This window comes from Rattus norvegicus, chromosome 10 (genome assembly GCF_036323735.1).
Source record: "Rattus norvegicus strain BN/NHsdMcwi chromosome 10, GRCr8, whole genome shotgun sequence".
Taxonomy (NCBI): Eukaryota; Metazoa; Chordata; class Mammalia; order Rodentia; family Muridae; genus Rattus; species Rattus norvegicus.
In genome coordinates, this window is record NC_086028.1 from 22,563,300 (window position 1) to 22,580,024 (window position 16,725).

At 38.0% G+C, this 16,725-nt stretch overlaps 1 pseudogene; it reads right to left on the bottom strand.

The window, feature by feature from the left end:
- The window catches only part of LOC108352072 (uncharacterized), a 2,585,468-nt pseudogene that overhangs the window by 563,915 nt on the left and 2,004,828 nt on the right, over nucleotides 1–16,725 (bottom strand).

Here is a 16,725-nt window from a genome sequence, read left to right on the forward strand (position 1 = left end):
TCCATACAGGCTACAGTAGGAGGGAACCGCAGACCTTTTAGACCCTGTTATGGGTAATTTATGTTCTTTCCCATGCTGGGGAGTATTCTCCATAGAACAGCTCCAAGCATGAGAGACAAGCAAGAATTACAAGGTGAATTCACTTGTTATATGTTGGGTACCTCCCAATGGCTAAAACTTGTCCTTCATCTTGGAAGTAGCCCCAAACAAGACAGAAATGGTCACTACTTCCATTAATTGACATATTATTAAGCTCAAAATAGGCCATCATGATGAAATCAAGAAATAAAACCAGCCTATAACAAGAAATGCTTTCCTGGACAACACAAATGCAGAGACACAAGAGTAATATTGTAATATCTTTAAGTCAGAAAATCTAGTTTGGATTTGGTCATGCATGAGTTGAGACATAGACAAAGGATGAAGACAAAATTGTTTTGGTGAACACCAGTAATGGAGTCAGGTCCAGAGATACTAAGTAAAGGACAGTCCATGGAGAGAGAGAGAGAGAGAGAGAGAGAGAGAGAGAGAGAGAGAGAGAGAGAGAAACTGACTGGTTGGGCAGTGGCTATCACAAATGAGAGTAGTGAGTATATCATGGTACTAGACAAACAACAGTGAGGGCACGATGTATAAAGAGTTTCTTTCTCTCTCTCTTTTTTTTCACCAAGAAAGAGTAAAGGAGGAATTTGGGGCAGGAAAGAGGAAAGCACTTTTGGATAAACACCAGCAAAGGTCTTTTTGAATGATTGGTGGAAAGTAAGTTGGTTTTAGGTAAGCCTTAAAGGATGACTATAGATGCAATATCAGTTGGTGAAGGTCTTCCATGAAGAAAGCATTTCTTTATTAGCTATGATAGAACAAAGTACTGTAATCGAACAAATGTGTCAACAAGCTGAAGTAGTAATGTGAAAGTTAAAAGGAAAAGTTGTGGGATGGTCGTTTTATCTAAGCAAAAATAGTGAATGAATGGACAAATGTAGAAGAAATCGGTCAACCCCAAATGAACTGAGACATTTGTGAATAGCAGGACCTTCAGCTTTGGGTGTAGATTATATAATACCCATCTTCAAACAAAAGCTAAATTTGCACTACGATTTCACTTCTGAGCCTAGTTTTATCTCCCATATTGTCAGACAAATACACGTTATTTGAACCTTTGAAGACTCTGTTTGAACACTTTGAATCTCCATTACTAAAGTCAAAAATGTTGATGACTCAGCTTCTTTGTTCTTTGACTTCAACACTGAAGGAAATTCTGCTCCTGATTTGTTAGCTAACTTCTAGGGGCAACTGCCAATTCCTTAATTCATATCTGTGTGACTATATTTTATTTTATTCTATCCATGTGTCTTAGTCCTGTGACCAGAATTTGACATGGATAGCTAATTTTTTTACTTTGCCCTTTGACCTTTTCTATTTCTCACCTGGAATTGCCTTCCTTCTATCTGAATTTTGATTCCTAACATAGCCTTTTTCTCGTTAGCAATAACCGGTGAGAACTCCAGATAAAATAGAAAGGAGACCTTCTCTCTCTTGCCACATTTGAGTTACCCTCTGAAGAGAAGTGGGATCACATTCATTAACAGTCTTGTCATCAGAAAAGTATAATCTGTATGAGATACATCTGGTCAACAAAACAAGATCACATAGCATTTGTGTTTATATTTTCTACTGCATTCTCTACATGGCATTGGTGTAACAATACATACCTTTAGTATACTTGGAATATCTGTTTTAGACATGTTTATGTGTTTATCTCTTCCTCTGACTAAATCTTTATGAATAAGTTAATAAATAAGTTCTAACTTTATTCCCATTTCACAGACTAGCAAACCAGAACTTCAAGATGTTTTCTAGCCTCACCAAAATTTTACAAGTAGAAAAGATGTTCAAGGCAGAATTGAACTAAGGCTTGTATTACTGCAAAGCCCTCAGCACTATGTGTGGTCAAGAGTGTCTTCCCAGACACCAAAAACACTACTTCTTCTTGACTATATTATATGTTTTATTATTTTACTTTAAAGAGGCTCAATTAATATCATGATAAAAATAGGATGCTTTATTAATAAGACTTATTGTATGAGCTGAAAACTAACTACATTTTCAAAATTAAAGCAAGTATTAATAATACCAGCTTATCTAAACAAAAATATTTAAAGTGGTCAGGGCACCATTAATTTTCTTCACAGATGACTCTGGTAGTGAGATAATATCAAACAGCAAGGCAGTCATTCAAACTCTGAAATACCAGTCTTTATACTTGTGTAAACCCCAAGGTCCATCATAATATATTCAGGAGAATTTTAGTGTTATGGGTAATTTTTCTCATTCTTGACAGCATTCTCTTTTTCTTTTCTTTTTTTTTAAGCAAAAAAGAAGGGGAAATGCGTATCTCCAAATAAGATGCTGGAAAACGAAACAAAAAAAATAGGATATTGAAAATATTCTGCTTCAAGGCTGGAAAACTTGGTTTCTTTAATAATTCAAACCTCTGTCTTCCTAGGTGTGCCTCACAACTACAGTGAAAGTTAGGAAGCGTGAGACTGCCTTCCCTAGGAAGCAAACTTCTTAGCATACCGATCAGAAGAGTTTCCTCTTTGTCTCCAATAGATCAATAACACTAAAGCTTCCAAAGCATCCGTGCAACAGAGGGCTCCATTTCGGAATTCACCCATGGGTTGTCTTCAAACGCACCGGTCAATACCTGCAGCTCATCAATTTCCCAGGTCCTCTGACCATACCTTACATGGATCTAATATCAAGAGCTGCAGCCTAAGTTTTTTCACATCATATTAGTTCCCTTTGAGATTATATTTCAGGAAGTAAAATGCTCTTTGGGAACTATTTAGTTTTTTTTTCTCAGCTTGTTCTTTCGCCTGCTCGCCTACTCTCATCCCTAAAAAATCCCATGGACTTGTCATTTTTAAAGTTAAAGTCTCAGGATTATCTAAAGTTTATTCTCTATAGGGAAAAGCATATGAAGGGAAGATGAGAAGGATATATTGGAGAACACACACACGAGCGCGAGGGGGTATCTTTAGAAGCTGGGCTGACAAAAAAATAATCGGTTATGAAGGGGAAATAAAATAAAAGTAATATAAATACTCATGAAACACCAACAAAAAGGCAGAAAAATCCCATATAATAAGTGTAAAAGATAAATATTCACATGGGTTTACTAAAAGGACAGTGATTGATAGTTAAAAAAACATATCGTACATTACTCTTGGCCACAAAATTCTTAATGGTTTTCAAAGTACTCTCCCATGTTGTCTTATTGCCGTCTTAGAAAGCCTAGTCTCACTTAACACAATGTGCCATCTGCCTTGATGCTGTGCCATGTTTCTGTTTTATGGGAGAAAACTGTATGCAAGGTCAAATATGCAAAAGGCAAAACAAAGAGTTTACTAAATAGAGAAAAGGCATTTGTGAAAAATGGTAAAGACTGTTGAGACTCAAAGAAGCACATAATTGGAGTTTGGAGCTCTTCCAATATCTCATTCGCCAACCGTTAACACTTAGGCTGAAGCAGGCTGAGTGACAGGAAGAAGCCTTGGGGTAGGACCTGCCAGCTCAGAGACAGGCAGCCTCATTACAGTGAACGAGCCCCGCCCCCATGGGTCTTTCTTCCTCCAGAAAAATAGATACAGAGGAGGGAATGGGCACCCTGGACTCCCTCATAGGAATATGTGGCATTATAAGGCATGAGTTATATATGCTGCTCAAGTAAAAAAGAAAACCAGACAGCAAACCCAAAGAGACTAAAATGTGTAGATTCTATGGAAGGGAGACTAGAAGTCATTATCAGTAAGAGATTTGATATACAGGGTTTCTTGTGTATATTAGTTTAATTGAATAGCTTTCTATATGATAATTAGTTCATAAGATAAGCTCCTTCGTTAAAGTAACTTTCTTTAAGCAATTCAAGGTCAGGCAAGTGGACGTTACAACGGAACCATGAGGATAGGGTGTTCCACGGTCAGCAGCGGTTTCTAACACAGAGAGGGAATCATGGAGTTAAGAAAATTAGTACTAGTGGTGAAAGAAGAGAATCCCGAGGGATCCAGATAACTAACCTCGAGTACAATGACAGAGGAAGAGTTGTTTGTTTTGGAAAACCAAACCAAACCAACCAACCAACCAACCAACCAAACAAACAAACAAACAAACAAAAACCAAAAACCAGCCAAACAAGCATTTTCTTTTCTATGTGTGTGAGTCCTAGATAGGTTAGACTCTTAAGAACAAGAGACTGGTCTTAAAAAGGCCACTCTTGATTTGGACATTCCATTATATGGTGTGATGGGGAATTGCGCAGTGTGGCGGAGGGGGAACAGCACGGACCCAATCTTTAGGTTTCTAACACACAGGCTGTCCTTCCCAGGATTACCTACAGAAGCGCTTCACCTGCTGCGGCACTCAGAACATCTCGCGGAGCCATCTGGATGCCATCCTCGAATCTGGAAGACAGAAAAGGCATCAGGTAAAAGCTATCAGCTTAAGATACGAAGGTAGCTCTGAGCATAAGTGATAGGGCAATATCCACACACCGGAAACATCTGCCCACAGAACACAGAATGCTGAGGACGGGGTGGATTAGTGGGTTTATCTCAGAAGTGACAGGTTTCTGCATATCAGAAGCAGTGTGTTAGAGTGAGTGACGGAAATGCTTTATATGAATAAGCCCAGAGCCCCATTCGCTGGGAAAACTTGGTTTTCGTTTTTTTTTTTTTTTTTTTTTTTTTTTGATCTAAGCCAAGTTTGGAAATCCTAGATTAACCCGACAAAGGCAGTTTTCCTTCAGTCTCAGTTGCTACTTCCTTGAGGGTTTGAGCAGATTCTGAAAAGCAATGCCTTTCGACAGAGCCATTAACAAACATGACAAGGCAGGGAAGAGAAAACCTTTAGAAACAAAACAAAAGCTAAAAAAAAAAAAAATCTCAAAAAGAAGGACTTCTGCTTTGAACAGTTTTGCACAAGCTATTGATTGACTTTGTGTGGGGTAAAAATTTTCACTTCATCTTGTTTCGAGAGACATCAGAGGAAGTCCTCTTCTGTCTTAAGTGTGGGTCTAATTTAACTCTATTAACTCTATGGAATCCTCTGGTGGGGGGGGGGTCACCTAAGTGAGACAACTCATGGTCTGTTAACCCTCTCTTACGAGGAAGCCTTTCTAGTGGGCTCAAACCTCCGTGAGGATTTTACAATACACAACATTATCTTTTGAACTTGGCGGATTTGCTTGGATCTTTTCGGCACAAGTCTAAAAGAACAAGAAATGCATTTGGGCCTTCCCCAAGCATTGGGTATGGGTGGGGTGATCGCAGGAGGGTGTGGCGGGTGAGCAGAGCTAAGGTGACCAGAAACTGTTAAGGAATTCTAGCATGCTCAGAACAACTCAATGATGCTTCCTCCTCCTGGACGGATCCAGGACTGTTCTCAGAGTTTTATCAGGCTATCAAGTGAAAACTGTTCATTGTAACCTTTGGAAAATATCTGCTTCGGGAAATCCGTTCTCAGGGCTCCCAAGTGCTGCTTTGATTCACATGAGTGTTTGTGGCGTCACAAGAGGAAGCAGAAATGTAAAGACATGTTTCAGCCTCCATTTCTAAAGTAACTTTAGCCTCCGTTATTTTTAATTAATTAATTAATTAATTAATTAACATTTCAAGCGCTGTCCCCCACCCTGGTCCTGCATACAGAGTCCCTCCCCCCACTAACCTCCCATTCTCCTCTGAGAGGGTAAACCCTCCTCCCCTAACCCTGGTACATCAAGTCTCTGCAGAAATAGGCATATCCTTCCCCACTGCCACCAGACAAGGCAGTCCTATTGGGGCCCTGATTCCACAGTCAGGCTACAGCTTTAGGGAGAGCCCCAGCCCCAGTTGTTGGGGGACAGCCATGGAGACTGAGCTGCGCTTCTGCTACACGTGTGTTGGGGGCTTCTGTCCAGCCCGTGGATGTTCTTTGGTTTGTGGCTCAGTCTCTCAGAGCTCCCAGGAGCCCGGGTTAATTGACCAATGACTAGTTTTTAAATGACTATCAACTCCACAGAGTTTTGTATTTTGAGTCTAGCTTTTGAGAAGGGTCCTAAAACACACTACATGGGATACTCTTTTCCATGGATAACGCGGATAACGCGGTTCCTTTAGCCTCTAACAATATAAGAAGTATAGCTGTGTACCCAAAGCCTCTACGTCTTAGCTTCCCCCCCCTCCTTCTTAAAAAGCAATCATAAAGCTCATTATGAATAGAACCTAATTAATATAACTAGTTTCATTATAATTACCAACCTCTTAGCACAAATTGTCTTCTTTATGTACAGTGTGCATAAAACTGCCTAAGTTGTAACTATGAAAAAAAAATTACTGGCCACCAGAGTTCACCAAATGTCACTGTAAAGAAATACTAACCCCACTGAAGTGACAGCTTTCATTTACCAGAAGATATTAAAACCCTGTCAATGTGATTTCCATCAAAAAGTTTTTCACTGAAATAATAAAAAATGAATGAGGGAAATCGAATGTAGTCATCTGGTTAAATATTCATTTTCTAATCTTTAGGGAGCTGTTTACTATACTTTGAACACCTGGCCTCTACTAGAACATTGTCTGATTTTAAACTTGTTATCGTGCCACAGAGAATTCCAACAGGGCTACCAGGTAAGGCCCATTTATTAAGGCAAAGTAACAAAGAATCCTCTTGAATCTCAGAATGAGGGAACACACCTCTGGATCTAAGGGAAACAGTTGGGTATTCCTTCCGGTGCCTGTGACAGAGTAAAGTAAAGGATTCAAATTTGAAGAAACCCTCTCTGAGGAGAAGTAGGGGTAACACACAAAAGATGCAAAGGAAGGGACTCCTTCAGGAAGGCATCCCAGGCAGCTGAGCACTGGGGAAGGGTCACAGGCTTTACCTCACCTCCATCCCTAGGAGGCACTGAAGTGAGAAGTTAGAAAGAATTCCAGGAAGAAACAAACAGAGAGGTGGAAGAAACCAGAAAGAAGCAGAATATTGATGAATCAAGGAAAGCAATCCAGGAATCAGAGGACAAAGATCCACAGCCCAATCCAATTCTGAGACCGCTTGGAAAGACGACAGTTTGGCCAGCTGGGGCTCCAGGTCTTTAATCAAGCCACAGGCCTGTCATATTAACTGATTGTCATTCTTTACTAATATATTTAAAGTTACCTTACAAAGTAATCAGTTGAATCATATTTTCACATATGCCAGTGTGTGATTACGTGCTGTCTAGTTTCTCCCACTCTCTCACTTTCATCTGCCTCAGACACTCACAGTTCCTGACTCCCCACCTCCCAACTTCCCCTCCCATAACTTCCCTTCTTACTTCTGTGCACGGACTCCGCCAGCCTTGGCTTTCTCCCACCTCTACAATCTTTCTCTTTTTTCCTGATTCTCTATCTACTTTTATGAGTTCACACACACACACACACACACACACACACACACACACACACACACAAATATATATACAAATATACAAGCGTGCATATTCACAAACACACACATGCATGTACACATACACACACATACACATAAACATACAAAAACATACAAGCATATATATTCACAATTGCACACACATACATGCCCGTACACACACACACAGAGAGAGAGAGAGAGAGAGAGAGAGAGAGAGAGAGAGAGAGAGAGACCAATAGACCCATCTACTTACCCACGCACAAACAGAAATTTAAATCTAAATTCAGCATATGAGAATAAACATAGGTCTTTTTCCTAGTTGGGGCTCTTTCAGATAACATTTTCCTTCATATATCGTCAGGCTCTTTTGTTTTTTTTTGTTTGTTTCTTTGCAGAGGAACAAAATTTTATTGTGTACATATACTACATTTTTAAATTCATTCTTAAATAATGTGGTTGTGTCAGCTGGAAATTTTAAACAAGCTAATTTCTGTGTGGCATAGGTTCTTCATCTACTGAATAAGAGTGATGGAAAGAATATTAATAACAAGATCAGACTTATCACAGTTACACTGTGGTACTTCCTATGTTCCAAGCATTCTGAACTGACGTTATCTTGTGTTTACTAAAAATAAAATTCAGATAATGGTGCATTAAAGATATATCAGAATAGCATATCTCTGTGTATAATTTTATAGACTAGTGTTATCAGAATGACATTGATAGAGAACATAGCGATAATGTCAGGCACCAAATAACCCACAAAGTACTCGGCAAGGCACGGAGTTCAAGGGAGAATTGCCAGTCATGGTGGATTTTTAAAATCATTTCTGAATGTTCTTTTAATGAAAGCAAAATTTAATAAGCTTCTTATTTGAGTCATCTTTATTTATTGGTTCATAATATTCTGGATGCCAGTTATTAACATAAAGAGAAGCACCGTAAGAGTCACTAAACACCATTTCCAATTGCTCCCAACTAAATTTTAGGCAATGAAGTCCCTGTGAATCCCAACACTAAAGAAAACAGCATCCTCAGAGTGATAGGTATGAAGAGTGGAGGATGGGAGGGATTGGAGGATGGAGATCTCCATAACAACACAGAAGACATGCTAAGAAGCCTGGTGCGGCAGCAGTTGTCATACTCTCAGCAGGTCACCCACTCTTGCAAGTAGCCAAGTATAACTTTCTGTTTCTTTAAGAAATAGAAGTAAAAGGGGCCATTCCCATAGTATGAGCCAGACAGCTGTCTTTGCAAGAGTCAACAAATTTCTCAAGAGTTTGCGAGATGACAAATAGAAACCAAGTTGTTTCCATATGATTAGCACGTGTTCGACAGACATCTCAGTTCAAGGTAATCCTTTAGGATAAATATGCATTTGAGGTCTTAGCTATGAGTGCTCTTGGAAGAGTTTTCCTTCCATGTACCTTCCATTAGGTTTACTAAGAGAGCTGAGTATGTGTCCATTCAAAAGACGAACGTAGAATGCTGAGATGAGTTTCTTCTATACATTAACCAGGGATATCCACAAGTAAAAACAAACTTCCCAGCAGGCATGGAATGAGTTAAAGAAATTGTCTTAGATGGTATTAGAGCTCATGAAGGGAGAACCTGGATTCTTGTGTGGAAGTTGTAATTTGTTCTGCAGAATCCGAAGGCAAGTAAGAAAGGCCTCCTTTGGGACATTCTTATGAATCCAGTGGCAATAAAGGAGAAAATGCTACCATCATCCTGTCTTAACCTGTCTCAATGGAGGATACGTTATTTATGCAAGTATATTTGTAGTCGACTATAACTAGGGTATTGTTCAACTGAAAATCATAAATCAGGCATCAAAGGGGTTTGGTATCCCAGGGAGATCATAGGATAATCTTGAGATTTGTGATAGCATCACAGAATTCATCTGTTTCATTATGGAAATGATTGTACCTTTAGGCTTTCTTTATTAACCCTAATATTAAAGCCTGGCACCACTTAACTCTAATATATTATCTTGGTTCCATTTTCAGTATAAAACCTAGTCATCATGAAAGTGTGCTGTTTGGAAACCAGATATGTGTATCAGAGTGGGTTAGCAGCAACATCTCCCGTTTTCCATAATTCTTTTCTCACTGCCTGTATTCTCTCTAGTGAACTTTAATATTACATATAACGAATTTCCCTATATGATCTCGTAAGATTGCTACTTAAGTTACTGTATGGAAGCTAACTCTAGGTAAACATGATAGCTATGTACACTGTTAGTAGAAACCAGACACAAAATCACCTTTGAAACCAGAGGACTCTTTCTTCGGTGCTCATACAAAATACTGTTTTATCAAAATCTCTTGAGATAATAAATACTCTTAGTATTGTTTGTCTAATACACACATGACAGTGTGTTTCTATTCTTTGGTTCAAGAGAAATTTTTTTCTCCAGTAACTGGAATATTTACAAGTGTTAAGAAAAAGAAAAGGAAAAAAAAAACACCAGGGCCTTTCTCTCTTTTCTTCTGATAAGATGATGTGAGGAAAAGAAGCCAGATAATCTAAACAATAGTTAACACCTTTAGCATCTGTTGGGAAGCAAAAATGAAGACTAATGTTCTCCTAGATAGCTCATTCAATGTTTATCTTGATGACTAGAAAACAAGCAACCGAACAGCCATTGAACTGAATTACAATAAAATATACGTTTTTCAGAGAGAACAGCACAAAATCAGTTTTCATTTGGCATGCTAAGTATGCTATATTTGAACAGAATGTTACATATTCATTTCATTCATCATTTAAAGGCAGATAATCAGGAAGTCATTACGTGGCCTGCATTGGGCAGCTATTCGATTAGCGTATAATTGAGCACTCTGTAATTCAGCCAAAGCTGACAGGCTGGGAATGCATAATGGCCATCCTAGGTATTTGAAGTGTAGAAAAAATTATGGGGCAAGTGGTGGTGGCTGGTCAATACTGGCTACCAATATAGAAGACAGTACCTAAAAAAAAATCAGCATTTGTTGATCTGTATTTCCTTCATTAAAAAAATTAAACAACTTATTCATCTCACTTTACAAATCAGCCATTTAGAAAGTTTTATAACTTACGTGGAAAATCATCCTCCTTCATTTGATGACTTGACCTGACATTGTGGGATGTTATGACATTGCTCTATGTCCCAAACAGACCCCCATATTCAGTGCCATGAAGGTGGCAATGCAAAGAAGTGAAAAGGCCACTTGTATCGAGTTCTGGAGTTGGTATCTATATTGAAGAGTTAGGGTAGCAACATGGATCATTCAGCCGACATTTGGAATTGACTTGGCCTTGAAAGGCTCATGAGTTTAAGGTTTATTCCCAATTCATGGTGCCTTTCAAATACAGTAGAAGCTCCAAGAGCTTGGACTTAGTATGATAGGAGAATTATGTCTAAGAAGATCTGGAACTTAAGTTGTTGTTTTGTTTTCTAGTGATGCAATAGATGAACAGTTTTGCTTCACCATACAGTCCCTTCCACACATGCTGCCTTGCTACACTCAAGGACCAACCAACCACACATTACCAGGATAGGGGAATGCTAGGCTACTGAAGTAGGAGTGGATGGATGGGTGGGGGAGCACCCTCATAGAGGCAGGGGGAGGAAGAAGGGGATAGAGGGTTTGTGGATGGGAAGGGGGATAACAACTGAAATGTAAATAAATAAAATAACCAATTAAAAAAAGAAAACCTGGGCTGGAGAGATGGCTCAGTGGTTAAGAGCACTGACTGCCCTTCCAGAGGTTCTGAGTTCAAGTCCCAGCAACCACATGGTGGCTCACAACCATCTGCAACATACATTAAATAAATAAATAAAAAAGAAAACATTAAAACTAAACCTCTTCATAAGTTGACTGCCACAGGTATTCCTAATATAGTAATTGAAAACTGAATGACATGGTAACATAGGGGCACAGTGCACAAGTAAGTCACAGATAGCCATAGAATGGTTGTGGTTGGTGGGAACGGGACGTTCTACTATAAATACTGAGATGTGCAATGCCAACATATTTACTTAAACATCAACAATTCGTGGCATTATGGCTTCTAGTGGTCTGTCTTGTATTTTCTAAATATCGCCTTCTCTAATAGCCTTTAGTCTTCTCATCCAAGTTCAAGAAGAAGGTTCAATTAAAGAGGACATCTAGAAGTTTTAGAAACAAAATGCAATTTCGTGGAGAACTGATATCTACTAGTATTTAGTATTTATGCATTTTTTAAATATTCATGTATTTATTTCTGCTAAAATTTGGTGAAACTAGCTGTAACTCTGGAAGACAGGGGGCAGTGTTAACACTGACATCTGTACTCAGTTTCTGGGGCTGGGGCTGCTGTAAACAATGTCCCTTGTACTAGATCTTTCGAAGCATCATAATCTTTCCTCCCCAGTTCTGGAGGCTCAACATCTGACGTCAAGCTGTTGAAGACAAGGCTAGCACCCTCATATACCCAGGTTATCACCCTTAAACATCCAAGTTTTTCTAGAAGTTTCATGGCTTGCAGATGTGTTTTTTAACCTGTGCCTCTATCTTAATAAAACTCTCTTCCTGTGTATTAATCCTTCTTTATGTTAAGGCTTGTACCTTGGATCGTCACCCCACCATATTTCTGTACCTTCTCTTAAATAATCATATATGTAATATTCTAACTTCTAAATATTATTACATACATGCCAAGGTTTGGAAAGTTTAGTCTTCAGTGTATGCTTTGAGAGGGTCCAATTTGTGCCACACATTATTCGTTAGCATTGTTAACACAGTAGAAATGAAATAAAACAGGTCCCTTGTTCTAGCATCTGAGGATGTCTAGTATTCCTTCTTGATACCTGTTGTCTTGATGTGGTGTGTGTGTGTGTGTGTGTGTGTGTGTGTGTGTGTGTGTGTGTCTGTGTCTGTGTCTGTGTGTGCATGCTTGTGATGACACATGATCATCTGCAACTTCCATTTCAGACAATCTGATGCTGACTTCTGGTCTACAGTGATGACACCAGGCTTATACATTGTCCACATACATATACATAAACGAAAACACTATGGTAAATGAATCTGAAAAAATAGAATTATTCATGTACATAGTGTCAAATCTCTCAACTAAATGAAGTCTACCACATTGCTCATTGCTAAGTTTCCTTTTTTGTGTTAAACGACTGTTGAAAGGGAAACACTTACCCTCACTTAAGAAAATCCTGACAGTAATCATGTCTAGAGAGGAAGAGGCATTCCCTCTTGTGGCATCCATCTTCTGATAGAGAGAGGATATGACACTTGATGGTTGTCAGAAACAAAACCTGACATCACACAGGAGGAAAGGACATGCTGTGCTTTCAAGTTCAAGAACCCTTTGTTCACACTTCCTGTGTCGTCCTACAACACTGGTTCTTCTCCTCCAGTTTCAACATAGTATGAATGATAATTCAACAACGTGGGAGCATATTTGAAAACGGCATTTTCTTAATATGTATCTTATTAGTTAACAGGATCTCTACGTGGCAGATGCATTTCTGACTTGAGCTTTTCAGGAGTGTTTGCTCTCTGATGTATCTCACATCACTGAAAAACGTACGAGGAGTGACTTTCATTTTAAGTTTTGGGCAGAAATGCCTCAATAAGACCATGTTAGAGAACATGATGGGCATCTCCGTGATTTGCAACTATGAGAAACTGGGCTCGAGTAGGCCATGAGCAAACTAAGTATTGAAATATGGGAATAGCTGCTAGGAAAAAGTGAGCAAAAGAGAGAAAATGTCCTCAGGTCATTGAAGTAAAGCCTGCGTGGTTTGTTCTGTTGATAGGAGGAAATGGGAGTGTGTATGAGAATCAGGGTGAGTCTCGGGACGCATTGCACTAGGAGTATCAAGAAGCACAAGTCCAGAGCAATTGACAACAGAAGATATAGGAATCACAGATTCCCGATCACTGGGGAAACAGCTATATGTGACAAGCTGGATATTCCTCACAAAGTGCGTAGTTTTCAAAACAAGTAGACTTCAGGTCAGTGAGGCAAAGAGCATAGCCAATAAATTATTAGTGAAAAAAATTCTAAATTTACACCGGAACCACAGAATAGGAGCTACCTCCTGAATGAGTTAGCAAACTGAGGCGTTTCTAGTGTTCAGTTCTCTGCCCTCTGTCTTCATTCTAAGACCTTTCATTAAAACTTTCATATCAATAAATCCTTCAACAGGGAGTAGAAGGAGAAAAGCTTTGCCCTTAGTCAGATATTTTACTTTTATTCCTTTTATGGGATATGTGGTCGAATCATTGACTGAACAGTGTGTCTGGTAACGCTTTATTGCCATATCTATTTTGATCATTAAAATAAGCCAAAGTGGCATGATGTCTGCCTAAATTTGCATGGAAAAGCTAAAGAATAAGCACTCTAACTGGTAAAACTTCAAACGTGAGACCCTATGTTGCTATGATTATAAACTATGATTATAGTTTCCACAATGAACCAACTGCTTTCGCTGTGTACATTCATTTACCTCACATTTCCTAAATGTTTCCATTATTCTGCAAAAGAGACTGTAGAGTAGAAGCTGGTGCAACTCCTCACATCTACTGTGTGTTAGCATTGAGTGCCAATAACAGAGGGAAGGAGTGAGGTTAGAACATGCGCTCTATCTGTTCTTTTGACTTCTGTACCATTTTCCTTCTATAACAGCTCCCTTACAGAAGGAATTTGGTATGGGGGGGAATGGTCAGAATTTTATATGCTTAACAAATTATTCATCTTTGACTATTGAAAAAAACAGAAAATACGTTTAGATTCTTCATTTGTTCATGTTCTACCTACAGCCTTCTGTGATTAATAATGTCTGTCCTATTCTAGGTAACATATCTCTTTAAAAATTACTTTATAGTGCTCACGAAGAATATTTTTTCCTCCATCTTTATTAACTTGGGTATTTCTTATTTACATTTCAATTATTCCCTTTCCCAGTTTCTGGGCCAACATCCCCATAACCCCTTACCTTCCCCTTATATGTGGGTGTTCCCCTCCCCATCCTCCTGGCATTACCGCCCTCCCCCTAACAATCACTTTCACTGGGGGGGGGGTTCAGTCTTGGCAGGACCAAGGGCTTCCCCTTCCACTGGTGCTCTTACTAGGCTATTCATTGCTACCTACGCAGTTGGAGCTCAGGGTCAGTCCATTTGGGTGGTGGCTTAGTCCTTGGAAGCTCAGGTTGGTTGACATTGTTGTTCATATGGGGTCTCAAGCCCCTTCAAGCTCTTTCAGTCCTTTCTCTGATTCCATGAAGAATATTTTTTAAATTGGTGTTATACTTAAGATTTAAAAATATTTTATAAAAATAATAATAGCCAGAAGCATATATTTTGCTCATATCATTTGTTATGGGTGATTAATTAAATAATATATTTTTGTTCTGGGACAAGGACACCTCAGGTTTAAGTACTGAAATAAATATCAAAAAAATACTATGTAGAGAAATAGAGAACATTTTCTGCCTAGTTGGTGATAGGTAAAATATTATAGAAAAAACTATGGAAAAGTTATATCCCTGATTTTTCAGGTATATATTATGGACTGTATTCAATTCATCTAAAACCAAGTACTACATGGAAACATTATTCCCCAATATTTGGGAATATAACCTTATTTGAAAACATAATCAAATCAAACTCAGGTAATGATAGTTTGTTGAATCTGAATAGTGATGTGCTAATAAAACAAAGAAATATGAATACAAAGACATTTTTAATATCCCCGACAAGAAAAAGAATGACATAAAACACATTAGGGAAGATCTGGACAGTAATTAGAAGGACATGTTCATAAATAAACTGAGCTCTATAGTTGTGTTCAAAGCCAAAAGCTCCCGGATTCAAAGAAGAAGGATGGCTTCATTGAGCCATCGAAGAAATCATGGCCATCTCACCATTTTCATTCTGGCTTCTAATCTTCAAACCTTGGTCAGAAAACTCAAGTCAGCACATAGCTTTATGCAATTCATCCTCTGGAATTATACCAGAGAAAACCAAATAAATTAATGTCGTGAGTTTTGAGGAAAATAAAACAGCACAAATTACAAGTAGAATAGTATATAATTATATTAATCTATATTATATAATTTTATACTTATATTGCTATAAATATATCGCCATAATTATATAATATGTTATATATTATATTATTAATAGTTAATAATGCATTGCATAATTATATGATATGCACATGTTATAGATGCATGTGTATGTGCATATAATATAATACATGATATATATATAAATATTACTCTCTGTATATTTAAATATACATACATATATATTTGGTTCTGGAACAAGGACATTTCAGATTTAAGTACCAATACAAATATTAAGAAAATACTATATAGAGAAATACAAAATGTTCTCTGCCTAGTTGGTGATATGGTTAAATAGTATGCCAAAGAGTATGGAAAATTATATCTCTAACTTTTCAGATGTTTATTATGGACTCAATTCATTCAAAATACTATATTGAAATATTATTTCTCAGTATTTGGGAATATAATCCTATTTGATATATATATATGTATATATATATCTCACTTTTGCATGACTTCCTTGGATATTCTATTGAGCACATGGTATTCTTCCCCTGACACTATGCAAAATATGGTCTTCCTTCACATTCATGTAAGAAAGACATTTCCTACAAGAACTTTGTCTGTCTTATACTCTCTGTGTATTGAGATCACAGGTGTTTTTTAAATTTTTTTTTTGCCTTGATTGAAACCATTAGTTTCCTTTCTTCCTTTACTAATTCCAGATTTAGAGTCAGGGCACGTGCTCTGCAGTTACAAAATGTAAATGTAAATTCTGCAACGTAAATTTTGTAATTTTATAGAAAATAGGCAATTCCTTTGCACATAGTAGGAGCCTATGTTTTTAAGAGTTGATTGAAACTATCATATTCGAACTAGATCATATCCTAGAGCCACACATACTTAAATATTCTTGAGTCAGCTCCATATTCTATTATAAAAGACTAGCTTGGTGCTGTTTTTTGAAAAGACCCGACATTTTAATTAGCTTTGATTAACAGTGCAAAGAGCTGAAGGAACACAGGATCCATTTCTTTCTGTTTTTTAAGTCAATATGCAGGGATTTACATTCACTAGTCTAACTCTTTCACATATCTCCAGGAGGATTGGGCCCCAAGCAATTTTATTCATTTGCAGACATAATAAATGACTCTGGAGACTAAAATGGTGAAAGTCTGTCATTTGAAGAGTTGTGGTGATTGGCTACAATAGGAAAATGAATT